Source organism: Peromyscus californicus, unplaced genomic scaffold (genome assembly GCF_007827085.1).
Source record: "Peromyscus californicus insignis strain IS unplaced genomic scaffold, ASM782708v3 Scaffold_4__1_contigs__length_199733344, whole genome shotgun sequence".
In the NCBI taxonomy this organism is placed as follows: domain Eukaryota; kingdom Metazoa; phylum Chordata; class Mammalia; order Rodentia; family Cricetidae; genus Peromyscus; species Peromyscus californicus.
The window spans coordinates 27,384,297-27,409,109 of record NW_026294562.1 but is presented as its reverse complement, the minus strand read 5'-3'; positions in this window follow the sequence as shown (position 1 = coordinate 27,409,109).

The window sequence follows — 24,813 nt, the reverse complement described above, 5'->3', positions numbered from 1 at the left end:
AATTTAGAAGCTGTGCTAATGGATTCCAATGATAGGTGAATCTCTAAATGTAGACAGCTACAATGCATTACATAGACAAAAATTGGAAAGAGTGTGAAAGGATGATTGTAAAGCATGAAAAAGGAAAAAGACACTAGATTGTCAACAAATCTGTGGAGACCCACAAGGGCCTGACATACAAGACCAGAAGTGTTGGTGGCAATAGATGTGACAGGAAATGAGTACTGATGGCAACCATGTAGGATTGTCTTTGGTCTCATTCTAAATGGTGATTTTTGTCCCTTAAGCGTTCCTAAAATGAGCTCTTAATCTTTGTGTTAACTGCTCTGCATACTTTATTGGAATGTTGAACTTTATCTCAAAAGCCTTGTTCCCAGAAAGGAGGAGTGATAGAAAACTCCTCTTACTGCTTTATATTCTGGGAAATGGCTCACCATAAAGGAACACTCTGCCCTCACATATTCCCAGCCAAGAATCATCACTACCCTTTCTTATGACTCCCAGAAGACACAAGGATGATTTCTTTGCCTACCCAGCTACACAGAAACCCAGACCCTCTTTCATTTCTTTTACTGATAGAACACCCCCCATTATAGTAGCCTCAATAAAACCACCTGCTTAATCATCTGCTGCATTTTGTCTTCCACAATTTCAAGTGGTCAACTATAATCAGTTTTTTTTTTTTAAATGACCAACTCTATACTGGAATTTTGCTCACCAGGCACTGTGTTGGCCTCAAGGTGGACAGCTTCAAGCAAGGCAGACATAGCTTTCTTTTGAAATCCCAACCCAAAGCCTTGTAGGAGCATTAGACTATTGCCACTCTGGTTTCTAGGATTCTTTTGCTTCCAAGGTTGGTGCTTGGTAATGTTTTGACCCCCAACTTATGGCAGCAGTGAGAACAAGCAGCAGTTAGAGGAGCCTTCCCTATATATCTTTATATATCATATAAAGCTGGGTATGGTTGCTCATGCTTTTAACCCCTGAGGCAGGTGGATCTCTATGAATTAGAGGTCAGTCTGGTCTACATAGTGAGTTCCAGGCCATCTGAGGCTACATGCAAGACCCTATCTCAAAAAAACATAAGGAAAACAGAGGTGGGTGTTGTACAGCAGCTCCGTGCATGCCAAGTGAGTTGGTGTTTTCTAGCTTTGGACAAATGCTAATATTACAGCTTTTGGGTCTAGGTACCAGGATTCCCTGACTTTGAAGAGAATCTAGTGCTAAAACTTTTGGGCCTATATATTTAGATTCTAATTTTTAAATGGTTATAAAGTTTATTATTATTATTATTCTGTGTGTGCACACACACATGCATACCACAGAATGCTTGTGTGGAAGGCAGAAGATAACGGGAGTCGGCTCTCTCCTGCTTTTATATGGGTTCTGGGGAACAAACTCTGGTTATCAGGCTTGTATCAGGCTGGCACAGCAAATGCCTTTATCCACAGAGTTATCTCACCTGCCCCAGGATTCTCCAACTCTTGATGGCATTGGCATAAAAGCTTTCAGCCCTTGTTTTTCGAGTTCCTTTGTCCTCGATAGCAGCTAGCGTGCTAGCTTCACAACATAGGGTGTCTGAGACTCTAGGTCCTTAGGGTCTGTCAGCTCTGTGAGCTTTTTTGGCAACAGTTCAGTTGTCCTGCATCACGGTTGCCATGGTCACTGCTACTGCTGCCGAGGTGGGCTGCTGCTACTGTTACTGTCTTCTCTGCCACTGTTATTGCCAGCACTGTTGCTTTCTCCCCTGCTCCTTCCTTCCTTCCGGCATGCTGCCACCCTAGCCTGCTCCCCTCAGGTTGAAGAACAAAAGTCGGCAAAGCCAACAATGAAAACCTAAACAAAATCCCAAGAGAAGCCTTTTATTAGGCCGAATGTTGCAACCCCAGTAAGCAAATACAAGAGAATGTCTTTTGGCCAGCTTACAAAATGAGCTAAATAGCCTGCTTCTATGCCCAGGATGTTTGTACCAATCGTGGTAGAACTTCATGCAAATGAAGGACTGTGTTCATACCCATTGTAGCCTTCCCTTTGTACCAGTCACAATAGTCCCTGTGCTGGGCCACCAAGGGAAGTGCTTTTCTTCTGGTCTGGGTAGAAGTCATCACAGTATCATTCTAATTTCACCAAGACTTGTGATAACAAAGAGTCTGGTGCAGGTTGTTTGAAATAGTCCCAGCTGGGGCTATGGTTTCAGAGCTGGAGTTACTCTTCAGAAGCAAGCAGCTGTGATCACTATGAGGCTTTCTCAAAGCGTCAGTGAACTGTTTAGAGCAGCCAGTCCTTGTTTGAATGAAACCTAGTTGGCTTTTTGGCTGGTTGTCCTTTACTTGAGGCAGCCAGGCACCACTGAGGGTGTAACAATTGCCAGTTAGGGAGTCAAATCACCCACACTCTGATATCTTAGCTCTTTTTTTTAATGGGAAAAATAAACACAAAGTGCCATTCAATCAGGACACATCATTAACATTAATGAGTTTTAGCAATGCTTAGCAGTACTTTAACACTGATCAATGTTGTTCAGTGCCCTGAGAAAGTGGGTCTCCTGATCTGTCCCAGATGATCAGACGAATAATTAGAATGCATGGATTGAGTGTTGAATAGGTGAGGGTGAATTATTAATTCTGAAGCAGACAAGTGTTCAACCCGGTTCTGAAAATGCAACATTTATGCTCTGGTTAAAAGTTTCTTTAACTTACACATCAACATGTTGAAATTGCTTTTGTTGAACAGTGTGACTAATCACATAGACCTGATATGAGTACATAGAAACCTGGCAATGCTTCTCTTTGGGCTGTCCTGGGTGCTCCTTGAATGCCTAGACAATGTCATAGTGTTTCTCTTTATTTCTTCATGCTACAGAAGGCTTTGCTCTTCAAAGGAAACCCACCACTCTCAGTCTTGTGTGGCCCTCAGACCCAGGCTTGAAAATAGAAATGAGGAACAAAGCATATTTTCTTTGGGGAGTTGGTCTGAATTTCCAGTGGTGACACAGAGTTCCAGGAAGTTGATAACAGTCCATTTAGGAGACAAAGATGAGTCAAAAACTCTGAGCAACTGAGCGTCAGAGAGACTTCCTTTGGCCCTGTTTTGTTTGGTATATTACCATAGCAGGGGGGTATTGGGAAGAGGCAATTCTTTTACTTCTTTTTGTATATAAAAACTATTCAGAACCGGTACCTACAGCTTTACTTGACTTCTACGAAAGTGTGAGAAACTTTGAGTTTTAAATACAGTGCCTAAAGTTTGGGCATCTAAACACTTTCTAAATTTTAAAATTACCCCAGGACTTTGAAATGGTTGGTGGCAAATATATATATATATGTATGTATATGATTGCTATGACAAATTTTAAATAAATTTACTCAAGTAATAAACTTTAATAATACATATGACTGTATATTGTGCCAGAAAGTAATCACTATTAAAGTGATCAATTGTAAAAATTCAGAGAAATTATTAAGAATAAGGTACTATTTATCAATTTCTGCTCTCCTAAATGTAATTGTCATTACCTTTATTTTACATATGAATAAATTAAAGTTTTTTAAAGTTAAACACCCAAATCTTCTGGGCTGCAAATTTGACACCCAGACCCAGTATGTTATATTGTCTCTAAATCTTAACATTACCATATAAATGCTATAATCATCACCTTTAAGTATACTACTATAAAAGAGAGGGGGAATGCTTTTTATATAATATATTTTGTCATCTTCATTAAAATACTTGAGCAATTTTCTGATAAACATTAATGAACAAAGCTTTATTCTTGAAATGACTCATTTACTTACCTTGTTGATGGGCACTAAGCAACCTAATAACTTTTAATTATTGTTTTTTCTCTCTCTTTTAAAAAATCCCCATCAAATGTTCCTACAAGGAATGGGTTTTTGATTGGTTTGTGCTCTTGAGGAAGATTGCAATGAACGTAACTGACCTGGGCAGTGCTCAAAACTGAACAGTTGGACATGTCTCCTGAATATTCCAGACTGTTACCTCTACTGTAGAATACAGCTTCATTATAAATCCATAGGCTGTGCATCCCCTCAATTACATACCACTTAGCAATCCACTTCCATCTTCTCCTCTGTTCCTTTCACCCCTCAGTGATGGGTGTTTCTGACTGATCTGGACCGAGATGCTGAGATAATCTAGTGCCACCTACTGGAGGCCTATTTTGGGTGATAATGAACACAGTTTTATAGGATGTCATGGGAGGGATTCCTCATGAGGATAGGCTGCTAATCAGCTTAACTGTCCAAGATTTAGCCTGGGAAAAAGAGGGATGCATAGGGAGATAAATGCCCAGTTAATCTAAAAGACCACTGTTGGTCTTATTTGGATACCAAAGGATACTGTTTCACCAAATCCTGAAACACCACCGAGAGAGCAGACTCCTTGGCAGCTTAAGTAACGAATGCTTAGGATAAGGACCAGATCAAAACAGTGTACTCTGGACATAACAGGAGTGCTGAACCCATAGACTCACAGCATCTGCATTCATAAACTGCATAGGATATGTCTAGATCAAGCCAGTCAATATTCCAACATGGAGGGGCTGAAGGGGCTTATGAGCCCCAACTCATTACTCTGGAGTTAAGATTAATTGATGGCTTCTGGGTGAGGAAGAGCCAGTTTTCTTCAAGGATGTGGCTTCTGATTAGTCAACCATGCACTGGTAGATGGGCTCACACCTAGAAGCACATAGACAACACAAATTCAAGTTGATGGATTATTGAATAATTATAAAATGCTTGGGACAAATAAGAAACACAACTTCCTCTAATGAAAAGTAAGTCAAAGACTATTTGGGTTTGGAAATGCTTTTGTATTTATGGATGAATGAGTCCCTGACATGCTTGGAAGTGCTTATTAAGATTGTATAATAAGGGGCAAATTAGACCTCATGTGGATTGCTGGAGATCCTATTGGGGTGAATGAACCACTGACCCAACCCAGAAAAGTTATTTCATTTTTGTTTTGGCTGGAGCATTTTGGTTTTTACTCTTTTGCTAACAGTTACTGAGGGGGAAAAATCATTATTTAGCATTCTAAGAAATTTAAATTTAAATTTCTGGAGAAATTATAAATTTCATTATGGTGAAGGGAAGTGAACTCATTATGAAGTGGGTTCAAACAGCACTATAGTCCATGTTAAGGAAGTTGAAAAGCTGAAAAGTCCAAGGCCAAGGAGCCAATAATGTTGGTTTATGGTGAGGACCCTCTTTCTAGCTTGAAGATGCCTGCCTTCTCACTGTGTCCTTATAAGGTAGAAAGAAGGATAATGTCCTCTGTTTCCTCCTTCTGACACAGATAATCAGAGTAGGGCCTGACTCTTATGAGCCCACTTAATCTTATGCCCTAAAGGTCCTATCTCTCCTGTTGTACTGTAAGGGTTAGGACTCAACATGAACTTGGGGAGACACAGTTCAGTCTACAGCAGTTTTTTTGTTTGATAGGATGTTATTATGAAGATAATAGCATTCATCTCACAATAACATCGGGATTATCCTGAGAATTGAGCAATTTAAAGTCTGGATAACTGTGTATATTGTAGAAATAACCATGTGTTTAACTATACACTAATACTTCTCAGTACACAAATCCATTATTTTCCTTTAATATAAAAGACGTTTTGGAGACTATTTCCAATTTGCAACCAAACATTTCTTTTTTTTCTTTTATTAAAAATGGACTCCCCCCCACTACAATATATTCTGATTATGGTTTCCCTTCCCTCTACTCCTTCCAGTTCCTTCCCATCTCCCCTCCCATCTGGATCCATCCCTTTTCTGTTTTCCATTAGAAAAAAAACTAGTATCTAAGGGATAATAATAAAATAAAATTAGATGAAACAAAAACAAATAAATAGAATAGGACAAAACAAACAGAAGGAAAAGAGCTCGAGAAAAGACACAAGAAGCAGAGACTCATTCATTCATATACTTAGGAATCCCATAAAAATGCAAGACTGGGAGCCATAATATATACCTAAAATCTACAGGGGGAAAAAGCCCTGATATGACATTATGAGACAAGGAACCTCCAAAGATGCAGATGACATTGAGTCATATTCTGTTGACCGTCTACTATTGGGCATGCAGCTTACCCTTAAGAGACTCCCTTGGAGAAAACTAAATTTCCATTTGCAAGTGGTTATCAATTGGAGATAGCTTCTGGGGTAGGGATAGGGGCAGGTGCCCACTTCCCAGTTCAGTTATAGGGCCCCATCTGGTGCAGACCCATGTAGATACTGTGCATGCTGCCCCAGTCTCTGTGAGTTCATATGTGTGTCAGTCCTGTGTCTTTAGAAGACCTTGTTTCCTTGGTGTCCTCCATCCCTCTGGCTCCTGCACTGTTTGCCTCCTGTAGTAGAATATTTTAAGGTGTGTTACTTTTGTTCATGTTACATTTGTTTAACTCTGTGAAGCTGTGTTACTGTGCCTATATAAAATACCTGATGGTCTAATAAAGATGGCCAATAGCAAGGCAGGAGAAAGGATAGGCGGGGCTGGCAGGCAGAGAGAATGTATAGAAGGAGAAAAGTGGGGGGAGATGGAAGATCTAGTAGCCAGAGGAGGAGGACTCCAGGGGCCAGCCACCCAGCTACACAGCAAGCCACAGAGTAAAAGTAAGATCTACAGAAGTTAGAGAAAAGGAAAAGCCCAGAGGTAAAAGGTAGTTGGGATAATTCAAGTTAAGGAAAGCTGGCTAGAAACTAAGCCAAGATAAGGTCGGGTATTCATAAGTAAGAATAAACCTCCGTGAATAATTTATTTGGGAGCTGGGTGGTGGGCCCCCAAAAGACCAAAGACCAACTGATGACAATAGCCTCCTCTTCTGCAGGGTTCCCTGAGTCCTGAGGACAGGGATTTGGTGGAGACATCCTGTTAAGGGCTGAGTGTTCAGCAGTCTCTCACTCTGGTATTGTCTGTCTGAGGTTTTCCGTATTTGTCCCTATCTGATGCAGGAGAAAGGTTTTCTAAAGAAGGCTGAGCAAGGTGCTGGTTTGCTTCCCTGGCCGGCTGGCCACCAGGTTTCCAGGGAATCACTGAACATTTCTTGTGATGAAGTGTGTTGAGAAGGTAAAATGAGATTCCACATATAAAATCCTTGACACAGCACCTGGTGGGGGGTGCAAGTACCCAATAAGTAATAGCAGCTTGGAGTATTATCTGTGCTTCCATCAATGATGGACTCCGATGGTTTTAGGTTTTCCGAGATACCTGGTGGGAACACAGAGCAACTCGTCACCTGAAAGTCATTGTGAGGGTAATTTAGAGAATTCTGAGTTTTTGAGAACTCAGTTTTGAAGGGCATTTGGCTGTTCAACAGATTGCTCTCAGTGAAACCATAACAGTCACAGCAGCAGGTAATATATGGCTTTTAGCTGAGGCGATTTGTCTTTCCAAGGAGCTGAGGGAAAGGTAGGCTGAGATAGTTTTAAATGGAGAGCTGGAGTTGCAGGGGGTTATTCCTCTAACTCTGCACATCAATTCAACAGAGAGATGATAGAAAAAAAGGGAAAGAAAGGAAAGATATATAATGTCACACCAAGCCATTTAGCTGTTTCAATAAGCTTTGGTTTTCAAACTTGCTGGGATACTATGCTGATTAGAAAAAAATGTACATTATCCATGACATCAGTTTTCAAATTTGTGATTGATTATTCCTAATATTAATGGATGTATTGTTTCAACGGTAGCAAACAAAATTTCTCTAAAAAAATGTGTGTGTGTGTGTGTGTGTGTGTGTGTGTGTGTGTGTGTGTGTGTGCAAGTGTCTGCAGAAGACAGAATTGGGTGTCATATCCCCTGGAGGTTGTGAATTGTCTGATGTGGATGCTGGGAACCAATTTCTAGTCCTCTCCAAGAGCAAGTACTCTTACCCACTCAATCCATCTCTCTAGCCCTCATTCACTGTATGAATTGGGGGATGGGGAACCAATTTTGTCTATAATGGCAATGTGCTTAGTTTTGGTTTCTGCATGTGTATCCTGCTTGGATACCTTGAAGATATGATAAGGAGATGCACAGAGCAGACATTTAGTACTACTTGCTTATTAAATGTGAACTAATACATTTATTAGGTCATAGAGGGCAAGAACTTAGAATTCCTACAAATGAATTGAATGATTCCAGAGATGCTTAGGTGTTGAAGGGAAAAATGCTCTCTGTCTTCCCATGTTATAGTCATCATCTGAGGACCAGTGAATCACACTAACAAAAGATGATTGACTAAAGAAAAAAATGATTAGTGTGTGGACTATGCATATACTTCAGAATGTTCAGTGATGGCTAACTCGGTGGGGTTGGGGGGGTTAGAACTTGGGGCTCTTTTAGCACTTTTGCAAAGGACAATTTTGTAGGGAAATGGGAAGTCAAAGGAAAGAACGTTGAGGTTCTCAGAATGGCAATTTGTTGGAAGAAAGCCAATAGATGATAAGGGGCACTTAGTAAGTTTTGTTATTCTTGTCTTTGATGATTCTGAATAGTGAGGGGAGGGAAGAGAGTTTTTCCTGTACCTGTATCTTCTGAGCTACCTTAAGCTCAAAAGAATAGTTCCATCAAAGTGACACATTTTGGAATGATGTACTTTAAACTTCATTCCTAATCTTGATTGTTAATGTGATGAGATTTAGAATCACTATGAAAGCTGGGGATGCCTTTAATCCCAGGAGATGGGGACAGGCAGATCTCAGTGAGTTTGAGGTTAGCTTGGTCTACATGATGAATTCAAGGATAGCTATGCTACATAGTGAGACCCAGTCTCAAAGAAACCGCCCCCCCCCCCAACAAACAAATAATCATCATGGAAACAAACCTTTGGGCATATCTGTGAGAGAGCTTCTAGTTTGTTAACTGAGATGTGGAGACCCACTGTAAATGTGGGCATCTCTGTAGGAGGCATGGAGGTCCTTGTGCTCATAGATAAGTACCACAGGAACCAGGAATGTTAAGCACTCATGGTTGTCTCTTCAAAGGGAGAGATGCATAACCTGTTTTCCACCCAGAAGGCTGGGCATGGATGTGGTTAACAGCCTGGTACCTTTGCTCTGTGCAGCCGAGACCATACTGGATCCTCCCCCCAGACCCTTATTTTGACCTTGTTTGTTTTAGCCTATTTATAATGCTTTCCTCACCTACACCCTTACCTTGAACTTATTTTCTCGGTTAATCTATGGATCCTTTACAGAAGATGTCACATGTACTTTACAAAGAGTTTCGATGTAGTCATGTCTTAACCTTTGTTGTGCACATGGGATTGAGTTAATTATCACCAGGAAACTTTTTTTCCAAATTGTGCTGTGCTTAAATATGTCTAAAACCAACTACTTAAGGTCAGACTCTTGGCTACTGAGTTGTGTTGAACTGAACTACCTTCTTATTTCCCATGGATAGTTACTCTGCTGGCCTTGTTAGTCACAGAGATTCCTGTACAGCACCATTTCGTGGATGGTAACTCCTGGATGGAATGAGAAGGGAAAAGTGAACTGAGCTCTAGCATGTGACCAGTTGCCTCCAGCTCCTGTAATAGGTGTAGATCAGAGTCAGAGGGGCGCTGGCTGAGATTCCCAGTTTCTTGTGTTCTGGAACAAAGGACCAGAGACATGTGGATAGTAATAGGAACAGAAATAGTTCACTGTGGCGGTACTGTGTTCCCCAAAATATTGTGTACCTTAATAAACTTATCTGGGGCCAGAGAACAGAAAAGCCACTAGATACAGAGGTTAGAAAATGGTGGCACTCACACCTTTAATCCTAGCATTCCAGAGGCAGAAATCCATCTGGGATCTCTGTGAGTTCAAGGCCATATTGGAAACAGCCAGGCATGGTGACACACACCTTTAACCCCAAGGAGTGAGCCTTTAATCCCAGGGAGTGATGGTAGAAGGCAAAAAGATATATAAGGTGTGAGGACCAGGAACTAGAAGCATTTGGCTGGTTAAGCTTTTAGGCTTTGAGCAGCAGTTCAGCTGAGACCCATTCTGGATGAGGACTCAGAGGCTTCCAGTCTGAGGAAATAGGACCAGCTGAGGAATTGGCAAGGTGAGGTAGCTGTGGCTTGTTCTGCTTCTCTGATCTTCCAGCATTCACCCCAATACCTGGCCTCAGGTTTGATTTTATTAATAAGACCTGTTAAGATTCCTGCTACAGTTCACTGAAGAAGAAAAAGGCACTCCTAAGAATGTAAGTGGTCTAGTGAGCCAGGACAGGTTCCTAATGGAGAAGCACAAAGCGTGTGAGTTTGGTTCTCTCACAGGTCATTTACATCATCCTTGCCTTCTCTCAGAGATCTCATATGCTTTTCTGCGTGCTATGGCATGTATTGCTGTGGTCCGAAGAGAGTTTTCCAGCCTTCCTCTGACAACTGGCTATTTTTCATTTCCATCCTGATATCTCTCCGCTCCTGGGTTCTTGCCACTGTCTGCTGTTATGACATCCCTGCTCCTGTGCCCTCAGACTCTGGGTCAGAATAAATAGTCCCCCCCCTTAAGCTGCTCTGACAGATGCTTTGTCATAGCAATAGACAAGGAACAAATTAACACAAACTAGAAAGTGATGTGTGTGTGTGTGTGTGTGTGTGTGTGTGTGTGTGTGTGTGTGTATGTGTGTGTTCATGAAGGATAGGTGGGAGTTCTTGGACAAGGAACACATTTGCTTTCAGGATTTATTTGGATTCTTTTCCCAGTGAACATCAATGGTAAGCAAGCTATTCTTAGTCATAACTAATGAGGCTAGCCTTGGGCAGAGAGTAAATGTAATCAGAAAGCTCTGAGAGCTATGGAACGGAACATGAGAATATAGCACTCTATTTGGAAATGCATTGACACTGGCTCTCTGTAAAGGATTTCAATGCAGTTTACAAAACAAAACAAAAATGTGTTTTCCCCAGTTGTTTCCATTTATTGACATCAGTCAGAGTACTGGGACCAGCATTTTAACACATTTATCATTTATGAACCTATGAGAACTATGGCCAATTAAAAGGGCCTTTTGGCTGCAGTTGGCCTAATACCCTTTGTGTAAATTTGACAGTTGTAATATAGTGGGTATAAAAACCAACTTCTTACTTTGCTTTCTAAACAGTACACACTACATAATTCAGATAATTTTGACTGTGTGAAAAGCAAGGAATCTTCTGGTACTCAAAGCCCCTAGCATTTCTTCAGTGCAAACAGTAGGTGAGCCATTCAAACTGTTGATACCTTCTAGCCAGAGACTATTGGGGATGTCTGGTTGAGTAAGGAGGTTTATTACTCATTGTGGGGAGGAAGGCAAGCCATAATGAACTACTCTGCTTCGGGTACTGAATGTGTAACAGGCCTGTAAGAGTAAAGGGCATGCTTCTCAGGGAGGGGCAGTAGACATTAAGGAGTGGGACACAGGGGAAGGTCGTACCTCCCCTGCTCTCAAAGGGGACTGTGAGACTCTTCCTGTCTTTGCTTCCTGAGTCTGGAGGAGAGCGATCTTTGTCGGCGAGTGTTCCTGTTATGTGCTACCATACCCCGAAGCTCGCTGCAAGAGGACAAACAGATCTTGAACCACAACCTCTAGACCATCAGCTAAAATAATCTTCTGTCTTTGTTAATCCAGTTACCCTAGACATTTTATAATAGTGTCAGAAACCTGGGCAGCACAGGAAAGTAGGGCCTTCTCAGGAAGATAGAACTGGCATGTAGGTGATTTTGTAGATGAATTAAGGAAAAGATTCTTCCTTCCTTCCTTCCTTCCTTCCTTCCGTCCTTCCATTCTTCCTTCTTTCCTTCCCTCTTTTGTTCTTTGGAAAGCTTTAGAAAGCAGTGGATAGTTCTAGAACCAGTAATTTCAATCTAAAGCCCATGAAAAGGCCATGCCATAAGGAGGACACTAGAGTTGTTTGTGGTAACGTAGTGATTGATCACATTAACTGGGAAGGGTGAATAACTGATTTTCTGTTCTGGATACTGTTCTTATATACCCTTCTGATTGCAGGTCAATTTAAAAAGAATTTGTTTATTTTTATTTTATATGTATAAGTGTTTGCTTATACGTATTTATGTGCATACTTGGCATTGTGGAAGCCAAAATGTGTCAGATCCTTTGGATCTGGAGTTGTAGATGCTTGTGAGGCTCCATGTGGATGCTGGGAATGAATTTATCTCCTCCGAAATAGCAGACAGTGCTTATAACCACTGAGCTATCACTCCAGCCCCATGAGGATCAGTTTTTACTTCATTTTAACCCACTGTGATCAGAGTAGCCTAGTTCTTTGTTAATGTTTTGTTAAATTGAGTCAGTGGGAGAGGTTAACTGTGAGGACCTAGGAGCCAGGCTCTAGTTTCTTACAATCCCAGGACCCAACTATAGAGCCAGGTCAATCTCCTTCTCCTGAGGATGCACTGGAGCTGGGAGGATGCAGTAAGAGTTCCTCAGAGAATTGCCAGGAAGGGGTGGACTCTGGACTGGGCTCCAGCTTTCTTGAGATAAAAGATCTTGGAATGCTTGAATGATACTTGGATAGAACTGGGTACATGTCTTAGTGAGTTTCCCAAATAATCCCTTTTACTTTTTTGCCAGTACAGCTCCTTGTGCCCATTCACTCTTCTCAGTGTTCAGTGGGAAACAATTTGTGAATGGTTTTCGCTTTAGTTGTTAGATGCCCTGCAAAGGTCCATGTGTTGGAAATTATCCCCAGGATGGGGATGCTGAGATGGTGCAGATACCGTTTCAGTAAGAGGTGAGGCCTAAAGGAAAGACTATTCTGCCAGAGGGGACTCTCAAGAGGGTGACCTGCTGTGAGAGCTGGAGTCGTCCTCTATGTCTTTGGCTTCCTGTTTGGAGACATGATCTCTTCTTCACCTGCATGATGTCACTATGGGATACAGCTGAAGAAGTCCTCATTAGAACTGAATCAATGCCCATGCTGTGCTATGCCCTTGAGTCTTCCAAAATGTTGAACTAAATCAACCTCTTTATTATAAGTAGACTGCTTCAGCTGTTTTACTGTAGTAACAATAAGTTGACTAATGTAGTCATGAAAACACAAGTTGGCGTAAGTGTGAGCTTTAGAAAGAGAGAGGTGCTGTGTGATGGTTTGTATGTCAAGTGTGTTGTTGATTGGTCAGTAAATAAAACACTGATTGGCCATTGGCTAGGCAGGAAGTGTAGGCGGGACAAGGAGGAGAATAAAGCTGAGAAGTGGAAAGCTGAGTGAGAGAGACACTGCCAGCCACCATGATGAGAAACAGCATGTGAAGATGCCGGTAAGCCACGAGCCATGTGGCAAGGTATAGATTAATGGAAATGGATTAATTTAAGCTATAAGAACAGTTAGCAAGAAGCCTGCCACGGCCATACAGTTTGTAACCAATATAAGTCTCTGTGTTTACTTGTTCGGGTCTGAGAGGCTGTGGGACTGTCGGGTAAGAGAGATTTGTCCTGACTGTGGGCCAGTCTCAAGCAACAGAGAGGAGAGGAGACTCATGAAGTGGATAATATGGCCCATAAGTTAAGGGTCTGTGATGGGGAAGGAAGATGATTTATGTGGGATAGATGGTTTGTACAGTTGACACAAGATTATGGAAGCTCTACCTAGAAGGAGTGGAAAGCAGAAACACTGCATGTCTTTGAAGGGAGTTCTAGGAAGTCTTAAGAAAAAGCAGCAGCTAATCACAGTCATCCTAGTGTTCTTAACAGCAGAGGCTTTTATAATATGTCAACTATACTTTCAGCAAGGAAGTTTAACACACATACACATATGTACATACATATACACAACATATATATACAACTACATACACATACACGTATATAGAACACACACATAAACACATATATAAAATATACACATATACAACATGCATGTATACACATACAAATAGAACAAACATACACATATAAATCACACATATGCACATATATAGTGCATGTATGCATATATTCACATATGTATACACATACACGCATATATACAATATACACGTATATACATATAGAACACACATACAAAACACAAATACACAATACGCATATACAATACATGTACGCATATATACACATATATGTGTATAACATACATTGACATAAACACAGAACAGACACATATTCCCACATATAAAATGCATACATATACATGCATATACAACACACATGCATACGTATACATACACATGTACATATGTTCAACCCACATACACACATATACACCACAATGCATATACACATATATAACATACATACACAAATACAAGAGTACATAATACACACACACACACGCACACACACATAGACTTAACATTACTCTGCACACTACTTTCTGTTTCTCGTTTTTGTGGCCTCTTTCTATTCTGCTTCACTCTTTCATGATGCTTCTTTTTATCCATTAAACTAAGCAAAGGAACGCCCACTAAGGAATGTTCTGAAATTTGAAAAATACTGTGTTAAGGGTTGAATCACACTGGTGAGGAGGAAATAGAAGCTAGATGGTTTTGTTAGGTACCAGCAACTTTAATTACAAAGAAATTAATTATTTTGTTCACTCATCAAACTTTTATTATGTCCTACATACTAGGCAAGAAGGTACTGAGTCATCTACGCCTGATAGTTCCTTGAAAGACTCATGGTCAGAAGGAGAAACAGGCGGGGTGTCCACTGTTGAAAATGTTCAGTAGACTTGAGAGAACACCACAGGGTCATCTAACCACTTGAGAAGAAGAATGCTTTTCAGAGAAAAAGAGAAAAGGACAGTTGAAATGGTTTAAAGTGATTCTTGGAGAATGAGCTTGCCAACAGGAGGGGCCTAGCGACGCATGCCAACTGAAGAGAAGGCACAGAGTGACATCAGGAGGCTTTGGAATCCAGTGGTTGAGTAAGGTTTAATAAATAAAGATAGAAAACACAGTGGATTTTGAATTTTGAGAGAAACAATGACCTTTAATATGTCCCACGATCTTTGTGGGAGAGGACATTTTATGTAGCAGAAATACAGATGGCGTGAGGAAGAGGCAGAGCTGTGTTAGCGAATACGTTAGGACCATGTTGTGACATCTTGGGAGAGAATAAGGGTTTCCCCGAGATGCCCTTGCTTATCTAGAAGGATAATGTGAGAATAGCTATAGAATGCTTAATAAGAAAGAAGAAATATACACAGAAAAACTGCGTAACCCTTCAGTCCTTAGCATATGAATAATATAGAATCCTGGTGTGAGGGTGGGATGATTATTACTTACTAATGCTTATCAGTTTAATCTTTACCTAGCCTACTGAGTCTTTCTTTCTGTTTTCCTGAGTTGCCTTTGTCTGGGGGCTTAGTTGGGAAGGGAAAATGAATGTACTTTTGTCACATTTTCTGATGTCTAATTACATTTTAACCTGAGGCTGGAATTTAGATTAACAGTCATGAAATTCATCACATGTTTGTGATTAACTGAGCAAGTCTTTTGTCTGTTGAACAATTTCCCTGGTGTAATAGACATAGGTTGTATATCAGCTGCTTGTCTTGTTTCCGTGACAAAACACTTGATGAAATTGACCTAAGGAAGGAAGGGTTTATTCTACTTCAACATTTGAGAGTCCAGTCTATCGTCACCAGGAAGGTGGGATGGTGGAAGCATGAGTGCCTGTTTCCATCCTGTCCACAACAGGAGTCTAGTCTACCATGACCTGGAAGGTAGAGTGGCGGAAGCATGAGTGCCTGTTTACATCCTGTCCACATCAGGAGTCCAGTCTACCATGACCTGGAAGGTAGGGTGGCGGGAGCATCAGTGCCTGTTTACATCCTGTCCACATCAGGAAGCAGAAAGCAGTGACTGTGGCTGCTTACCCTCTCCTTTTCACTCAGTCTGGGATCCCAGCATATGAAATGGTGCCAGTTACCTTTAGGAAAGGTCTTCCTACCTCAGTTAACCTAATCTAGACAATCCCGGACCAACATGCCCATAGATTGGTTTCCTTGGCGATTCTAAACCCTGTCAGGTTGATGATCAAGGCTAACTACCACAGGGGTGCATCTTTCTTCCTTTCTTTTGACTCACTGTGGAGATGACTCCATCTCTCCTCTATGCCCATCCTTTCCTCACAACTTCCCAGGCCAAGCTGGGCCATGGTTGTGCTTTAACCTTAAACTTGGGAGCTTGAACTCGTCACGGTTTTCTGCCTTATGGACTGGGGAATCACAAGAAGCCAGTCTGTACTGTAGAATGCAGAACAGAAGCTGTTCAGTGCAAAGGAGGAGAGAGCAGGGCAATCTGTTAAAGCAAAAGTATAGTTGAATGACTGCAAAGAATGCAGAGGCGCTCGGAGAGAGTGGGCTAGAGGTGAGTGTGAGGTCCCATTGCACCCCAGCCTCTGGACCCATTACCTTCCAGGGTACTTGGTTACCATCCTGTCTTCATCTTTCATAAGCACCTTTTTACCTTATTGGGCATGTGCTTATGATCACTACAGGCACTGTTGACTAAAACAAAAGAACTAACAAAGAGGGCCATTAAAATTGCATTACAAACTGCCGTGCTTCCCATGGCTTAGTGGTGATTATGAGCACCAGTGGCTGAGCGTGGAGCTCCTCGTTGGCAAATAAGAAGGGAGGTTTCATTAAGTCAAGTGTGTGTGTGTGTGTGTGTGTGTGTGTGTGTGTGTGTGTGTGTGTGTGTGTGACTGTGTAACATAAACTACCCAGGCATGTGGTTTCCTTTTCTTATTAAAGCGTGTTCTTGGTTTCTTTTAGTGAAAGTCCATGGGCTCAATTTGAAGCCAGTTTATTTTGGTGGGATAAGGAGATGATTTGTGTGTGTGTGTGTGTGTGTGTGTGTGTGTGTGTGTGTGTGTGTGTGTGTGTGTGTGTGAGAGAGAGAGAGAGAGAGAGAGAGAGAGAGAGAGAGTTTTAAGAATACACACACCAGTAACCTCCAAGGTGTGTCCTGTGGTTTGTGGTGACTGAAATGGGTAGTATGATGACCAAAGAAGCAAGAAGGTGGATGGAGATCTGGTCAGGCTGTGTTTGGCTGGGGAAACCACTTTGTCGTGTCTCTAAGAAATTTCTCAGTGTGGATTTTTAAGATAGAGAGAACCCAGGTGACATATCCTACACTACTTTGAACCCAGAGTAGTTTGTGCATCACTGGAGAAGCCCAGGACAAAGGAGAGAGGGGTTGGCTGAGGAGCTGTATGTGGATGGACATCACTCCCCTGTGCAGGACCAACAGGGCAAAGGGGGAGAAAATGATCTGACGGCTACTCTTGGCGTTTCTAAGACAATAACAAACTCCCCAAGACAGCATTATCTGAGGGAAAGCTGGAGGGAAATCTTGCCTCTGTTCCTGTTCTTTTTTTTTTTTTTTTGGTTTTTCGAGACAGGGTTTCTCTGTGTAGCTTTGCGCCTTTCCTGGAACTCACTTGGTAGTCCAGGCTGGCCTCGAACTCACAGAGATCCGCCTGGCTCTGCCTCCTGAGTGCTGGGATTAAAGGCGTGCGCCACCACCGCCCGGCTCTGTTCCTGTTCTTATCATGGAGCGATGGTTAATGTTTTCATCACCTGAGGTCACCTGAGAGTGGAGTTTTGACGAGGAACTGTCTAGATTAGGTTGGTTTGTTGGCATGCTCTATGAGGGATTTTCATATTTGGGTTAGTTGACATCTTAAATGTGGGTGGCACCATTTTCATGGACTTGGTCCTGGGCTAATGAGGAGGAGAGAGGGAAGTGAGCTCAGATATTGCTTGCTCCTTGATTTTTGACTGTGGATGTGATGTGACTAGTTCACAGAAGCTCCCATGGCTGTGACGCCCCTGCCATTACAGACTATAACCTTGAACTGTGAGCTGAAATGAACCATTCTGTACTTAAGCTGCCTTTGCCACTATTTTATCACAGCTATAGGGAAAGGAACAGAGATGCATGGGATCAGCACAGAAGGGATCCCTGGGGAAAAGTCAGGGCTTATGAACCTGGACAGAAGTAGTGCTGGCTCCTTGTATGACCTTTGGCTTCTGGAATCAGCATTATTCACCCATGCAGAGAACTTCCATTTTAGCTTTCTCTTTTGTAAAAAGTTTAAAAAATTAAATTAGCTTATAAGGTAGTAAATCTCCTTATGTCTTTTCCATAAACCCTTAGTTTTGGTAAACCATCTCCTCACCCATATCCCTGTTTAACCCTTGTCCCCTCCAGTACTCTCTCTTTCTATTTTCATTTAGCACATGTTCCACTATATCCCCACTCCACGGACGACTGTTCTTCCCCTTCAGATAGCCTCTTTCTAGCTCTCAGGTCTTTACAGACATTTCAGGTTCTTCAGAGACTTTCTGCTGGCAAATGAGAGTGAAGGGGGAGGATTCTTACTGAAGGCATATTTATGCAATATACCAATTTACAAGCTGGTATGCTTTGCGGGGGGTGGGGTGGGGTGGGGTTCCCACCTACAGAGTTTCTATTGCTGTGAAGAGACACCATGGCCACAGCAACTCTTATATAGGAAAACATTTAATTGACACTTGCTTACAGTTTGGAGGTTTAGTCCATTGTTATCATGGAGGGAAGCATGATGCTTGAGCTTCTGAAACCTCAATGCTCACCCCCCTGTGACACACTTCTTTCAAGACCACACCTCCCCCAACAAGGCCACACCTCCAGTAAGGCCACTCTCTATGAGTCTATGGGGGCCATTTTCATTCAAACCACCACAAGAAGTATCCTGGGAAGTAATTTAAAATATAGGAAGAGGAAATGGGACGACATATGTTTAGTTCCAGGAAAATGCTCAGTGTGCTGAGGGAGGAGAAGCTTTTTCTGTGTTCCTAGAAATTTGTGTAAGGTGCCCAGCAGTGGAGGCTGAGGCTCCTCTGTCCCTGCATTTTCCTTCTGTATCAATTCAACTACATGCAGAGGGTAAATTTGAAGGCTCCATCCTAGCCAAGGACCAAGGCAGCAGATATCATGGGGCAGCAATAGGAGCACACTCTATGGATGCACTTGGAACAGGAGAAATCCCGTAGACACTTTACTCACTTCCCAAAAATACTCGCAAGGGGGAGAAAGGTAGGGCAGAGCTGGAGCATTACCCTGGGTAGTAAATGGTGTCAGAGAAATCAGGCTTTTCTTTCATGATCTGTTTCTCTTATGGTGACCTTGATTTTGTTTTCAGGCTAGAATGACCTGGGGAACAGTTTATATTAAGGTTGTAAACCTGTCACTTTTATTGAAAGCCTGTCATTGTTGGAGCTCATTGGAAAAGTGTAATGTATTAAAAAGCCGCTGGAAAGAACTTCTGAGGCTTTTTGCGATTTAGTGACATTTATCAACAAACAATTTGCTTTACATAGATGTGGATAATAAACTCAAATTACAAAATAAATCTTTGGTGTTGGAACCCATTCCTACCTTTCTTCAGTTCCCATCATGAATTTACAGTCATGTGGAAGAAAACCTCATTTATAGTAACAGGGTGGTTTGGGTTCTGCCCTAACTTCTCTATTCCTAGAAGAATTTAGTGATTAGAATAAAAAATGCTTCTCAGCCAGAACCACACTCACTCCTTTCTGATTCTTTGAACCCAGATGATGTTCCAAAGAGGTCCGAGGACCCAGAAGTCTCTACAGCTCTTCTCCGATCTCCACCATCCACTGAAGGCCTGTTAGCTGGGAGCTTTCCAGTATCTGGGAGAATTTGAACATTCCCATGGGGCAGTTGTTCCTTTCCTGGAGCAGCTGAGAATCCTGGAGGACCTGGGACTTTTTCTAGGTTGTCTGCCATTTCAGAGAAACAGCCTTCCCTTTCCACCTTGAGCTTCCTTGTCCATTAGCTGGATTAGGTAAAGGGTGAGGGTGTCTCTCTGGACCACCTTTCATATCCTAGTGACACTGAGCACAGCAGACATACCTTGGAAATGGAAAGAGGGGGACAAGAGATGACACCAGAAGGAGAGTATTACAAGAGGCCTATGGGCCTGGGCTCTGGAGTCAGAGGCCGTCTTCAAGTCTTGGCTACCAGGAAGACTTTGGCAAAGGCTCTGTAGCTTCTGTAATGGCTCAATTTTCTCATCTCTAAAGCATCATTCAGAACATACTTGCCTCAGAGCTAGGTACCCCACCCCCACAACCTAGGCATATGGTTCCCAGGAAGATATTTTTGGGTCTTCACTTATATATATATATATATATATATATATATATATATATATATATATATATATATATATATATATATATATATATATATATATGTATATAGTGTAGGTGTCTCCAAATGGCTCTGCCATCACTATTCTGGTGGCCCAGTCTCACAAAACCCTGCAAAGGAAGTATGATTTGAAGCACTGGGAAGAATTTGTTCATTAGTCCAACCTTCTGGAATCAAGATCTAGCCAGCATTCCTGAGACAAACCCACAAGTTGGAGCTCCAACTGTTTTACCCTTGTGGAAAGGAGCCCGTCAGGCACTGGTGGGGACCTAGAAAGACCCTGGGAAGAAGCATGGCAGCTTGCCACACTCCTGGTGTCTTCTTCACTGCTGTGCCAGTCACATATTGTGATGAAAGGCACTGATTTAGGAAAAGCATCTGGAGAGTTAACACAACTGCTAACACATAGTAAATGCTCAGCAAGGGACAACAGCAGTAAGGAGCCATCCAGGATGCACAACCATTCCTCCATGGGTTTACTAGAGGGAGGGCACCTAGGTGTGGGAGGCAGCTTGTATAAGGGAGCTCAGAGTTGTCATTCAACAGATGAACTGTGGGTTGGGTTTGAAGTTATCATCAGGACTTCACCAAATGACCCACTGTGGACACCTGGGAGAGACCTTTGACACAGAAGGGAAGCTGGAGTGCTGCTGTCCCAGGAGCATGAAGGATGTTCTTAACATGCTGGCTCTTACACAAGAATGGAGCCTGTGGAGCACCAGGTTCCAGAGGCTGACAAGTTCAGGAGACTAGGGAGCCGGGGTAAGACAGACACTTGAAGCTTTGAGCCCCAGCTTCTGACCCTTTAGAAGATGTTTGCGGGACATTTATCTTCTTCTGCACTGGGAATCAAGTTGGGCTTTGTTCTGTTTTCTTCCATGTAGCCCTGGTGCAGGAAGGGTTCCAGTCTTCTGCCAACTGGCTTCTTTCATATATTAATCTTTAAAAAAAACCTATTCTTTCACAATTTCATATATTTATATCAATATGCCTTTAATCATATTTACTTCCCAGTGAATTATTTTTTAAATTAAATTAAAAAAATTCTTTTATGTGTATGGGTGTTTTGCCTGCATGTGTGCCTGTGCACCACACGCATGCCTAGTGACCTTGGAGGCCAGAAGAGGGCACTGGATGACCTGGAACTGGAGTTCCAGGTAGTTGTGAGCCACCATGTGGGTGCTGGGGATGGAACCTGGGTCCTCTGGAAGAGCAGCCAGTGCTCTTTGCAATATGTCTATGTAATAAAAACCTCAGTGGTAGACTCCTCTTTAGTCTATAACTTCCTTAGGCATAGGATTTTGACTAAGTTTACAGTGCTAGGCATGATTTCCATACAATGGAGTGGGTCTCAGATCCAACCAGAGAGTGGCTGGGTGATCCCCATCATACTCATGTCACCATGGCCCCAGTGGGCACATCTTTCCTGGAAGGTCAGTACTCTAGTGTTCAGAGCCCATTGTAAGATTCCTGATGATTTTTCTGCACTAGCAGCCAGCACCTTCTGGTACTATAAAAACAGGACAGCCAGGAGAAGCTTCTGGGTCTGTTTCATTTTAATTTCTCTGTGTTTTATAACTGAAGCATATGGTGTGTTCAATAACAGGGTCTTGCCATCTATTTGTGATTGGCATCCAAGAGCAATGGTAGTATAAAAGACATGTAGACAGCTCATTGACCATGGAGAAGTCGAGGTGGTGCCTACATAGAGACGTCATTCCTACATTCTAGCAGCTTTGGTACAGGAGGGTATTTTAAATGCTACCAAAAGAGAAATATAAACACCAAGCCAGCCACAAACCCTTTGATCTACAATACTGTCCTGCCTGCAAGATATGCTAGGGCAATGGTGGCACAAAGCTTGTGGGAGTGACCAACCAATCTGATTTGACTTATAGTCCACACCAAGAGATGAAAACCATACCTAACACTGCTTGGGTGAGCAAGAACCAAGACTGGATAGTTCAGGGACCTAGGGGAAAACCAAATACTACTGTTCTAAAACAATAAAACTGTAGCAATAAAATGACTTCCAATGATGTTCTGCTCTACTCATAGATCAGGGCCTTGCTCAGCCATCATCAGAAAAGCCTCCTCTTGCAGCAAATGGGAGCAACTACAGAGACCCACAGTCAGAAATTAAGGAGAGAGAGAGAGAGAGAGAGAGAGAGAGAGAGAGAGAGAGAGAGAGACAGAGACAGAGACACACAGAGACAGAGAGACACTTCAAAACATTCATCCCTAAATGGGATGTTGCTATCAAATCCCTCTCTGTGGAGTGCAGGGAACCCCACAGAAGAGGAGGTGGAAAGAGTGTAAGAGCCAGAGGGGATGAGGACACCAAGAAAACAAGATCCTTTCAATCAACACAATGAAAGCTCATATGAACTCAGAGACTGAAGCAGCATCCAGGGCCCCTGAATATATATTATAGCTTCCAGTTTAGTGTTTTAATGGGATTCCTGAGTGTGCAACTGAGAGGATCTCTGATTCATGTGCCTTTCCTTAGGCTCTTTTCCTTCTGTTGGTTTGTCCTGTTCAGCTGTGATATATTAGTTTTTGTTTTATCTTATTATGTTTTATTTTAATATTATCTTTTCGGAGCCTGTTCTTTTCCAATGTGAGATAGAAGGGGAGTGGATCTGGATGGGAGCAAAATAGTGAGGAACCGGGAGGAGTAAAATTGGGGGAGAAACTGTAATCAGGATAGATTATGTGAGAAAAGAATCTATATTCAGTAAAAGGAAAAGGAAAAAATAAATGATGGAATAATAAAGCCTATGATATGTGAGATAATGCATCATAATAAGCTGTTCCTCTATGGAAGCCGAGGAGCATCAAGTAGGTAAATCACTTAGAACTCAGCCATGAAGCTTGTGTTTCTTGATATATAGATACTGAAGAGGGGGATATTATTGGATTCAGAGTTATTATGGAAATGTCTGATTGCATCATTATTGGTTCTTAAGATCATGGGAAACTTTAGATGTAACTGTCTTATTAAATAAGAAACACAAAGCCAATACAGAGATGAAAGCCAAGAGGTCAGAGCAATAGCTAAGAGCTAAAAACCTTACCCTTCACTGTCGCTGTTGTCCTACCTCTCTGAAAGAGACCTACTTCCTGTGTGTTTGTGCTTTTTATTGACTTTCTATTCTGCCTTCTCATTGGTTGTAAACCCAACCACATGACCTCCTTGTCACTGCCTGTCTGTACAGACCTCCAGGTCTTATATGGTTGGTATTGAGATTAAAGGAGTGTGTCTCCAATACTGGCTGTATCCTTGAACACACAGAGATCCGCCTAGCTCTGCCTCCCAAGAGCTGGGATTAAAGGCGTGTGCCACCAGTGCCCGACTCTGCTATGGCTTGCTATTAGCTCTGACCCCCAGGCAACTTTATTTATTAACATACAAATAAAATCACATTTCAGTACAAATAAAATATCACTATAGGAAACTCATGCAGTTACTAAGAATTCTGCATATAGGACTAATATGGAGCACTTCTAATAACTGCACTAATATGAATACACAAGGATACTGTGGATAATAATAGAAACAATGGCCCATCTTTCTGCATGAGCTCTCTTGGGCATGGGTCATCATGACCTTTTCACCTCACATCTTTTTTTTTTTTTCAATTTTGCAATACAATTCAGTTCTACATATCAGCCAAGATTCCCTTGTTCTCTCCCCGCCCCCCCTCACATTCCCCCCAGCCCACTCCCCATTCCCACCTCCTCCAGAGCAAAGCCTCCCCCGTGGACTGAGATCAACCTGGTAGACTCAGTCCAGGCAGGTCCAGTCCCCTCCTCCCAGGCCGAGCCAAGCGACCCTGCATAGGCCCCAAGTTTCAAACAGCCAACTCATGCAATGAGCACAGGACCCGGTCCCACTGCCTGGATGCCTCCCAAACAGATCAAGCCAATCAACTGTCTCACCCATTCAGAGGGCCTGATCCAGTGGGGACCCCTCAGCCATTGGTTCATAGTTATGTGTTTCCATTCATTTGGCTATTTGTCCCTGTGCTTTATCCAACCTCGGTCTCAACAATTCTTGCTCATATAAACCCTCCTCTTTCTTGCTAATTGGACTCTCAGAGCTCCACCCAGGGCCTAGCCATGGATCTCTGCATCCAGATCCCTCAGTCATTGGATGGGGTTTCTAGCATGACAATTAGGGTGTTTGGCCATCCCATCACCAGAGTAGGTCAGTTCGGGCTGTCTCTCGACCATTGCCAGCAGTCTGTTGTGTGGGTATCTTTGTGGATTTCTGTGGGCCTCTCTAGCATTTTGCTTCTTCTTATTCTCATGTGGTCTTCATTTACCATGGTCTCCTATTCCTTGTTCTCCCTCTCTGTTGTTGATCCAGCTGGGATCTCCCGCTCCCCCAAGCTCTCTTTCCCTTGACCCTCGCCCTTCATTACCCCCACTCATGTCCAGGCTGTTCATGTAGATCTCTTCCATTTCTCCGTCACTGGGCGATCCCTGTGTCTTTCTTGGGGTCCTGTTTTCCAGGTAGCCTCCCTGGTGATGTGAGTAGCAGTCCAGTCATCCTTGTTCCACATCTAGTATCCTGCTATGAGTGAGTACATACCATGTTTGTCTTTCTGAGTCTGTTCACCTCGCATCTTACTTTGGATATTCTAGTGAAA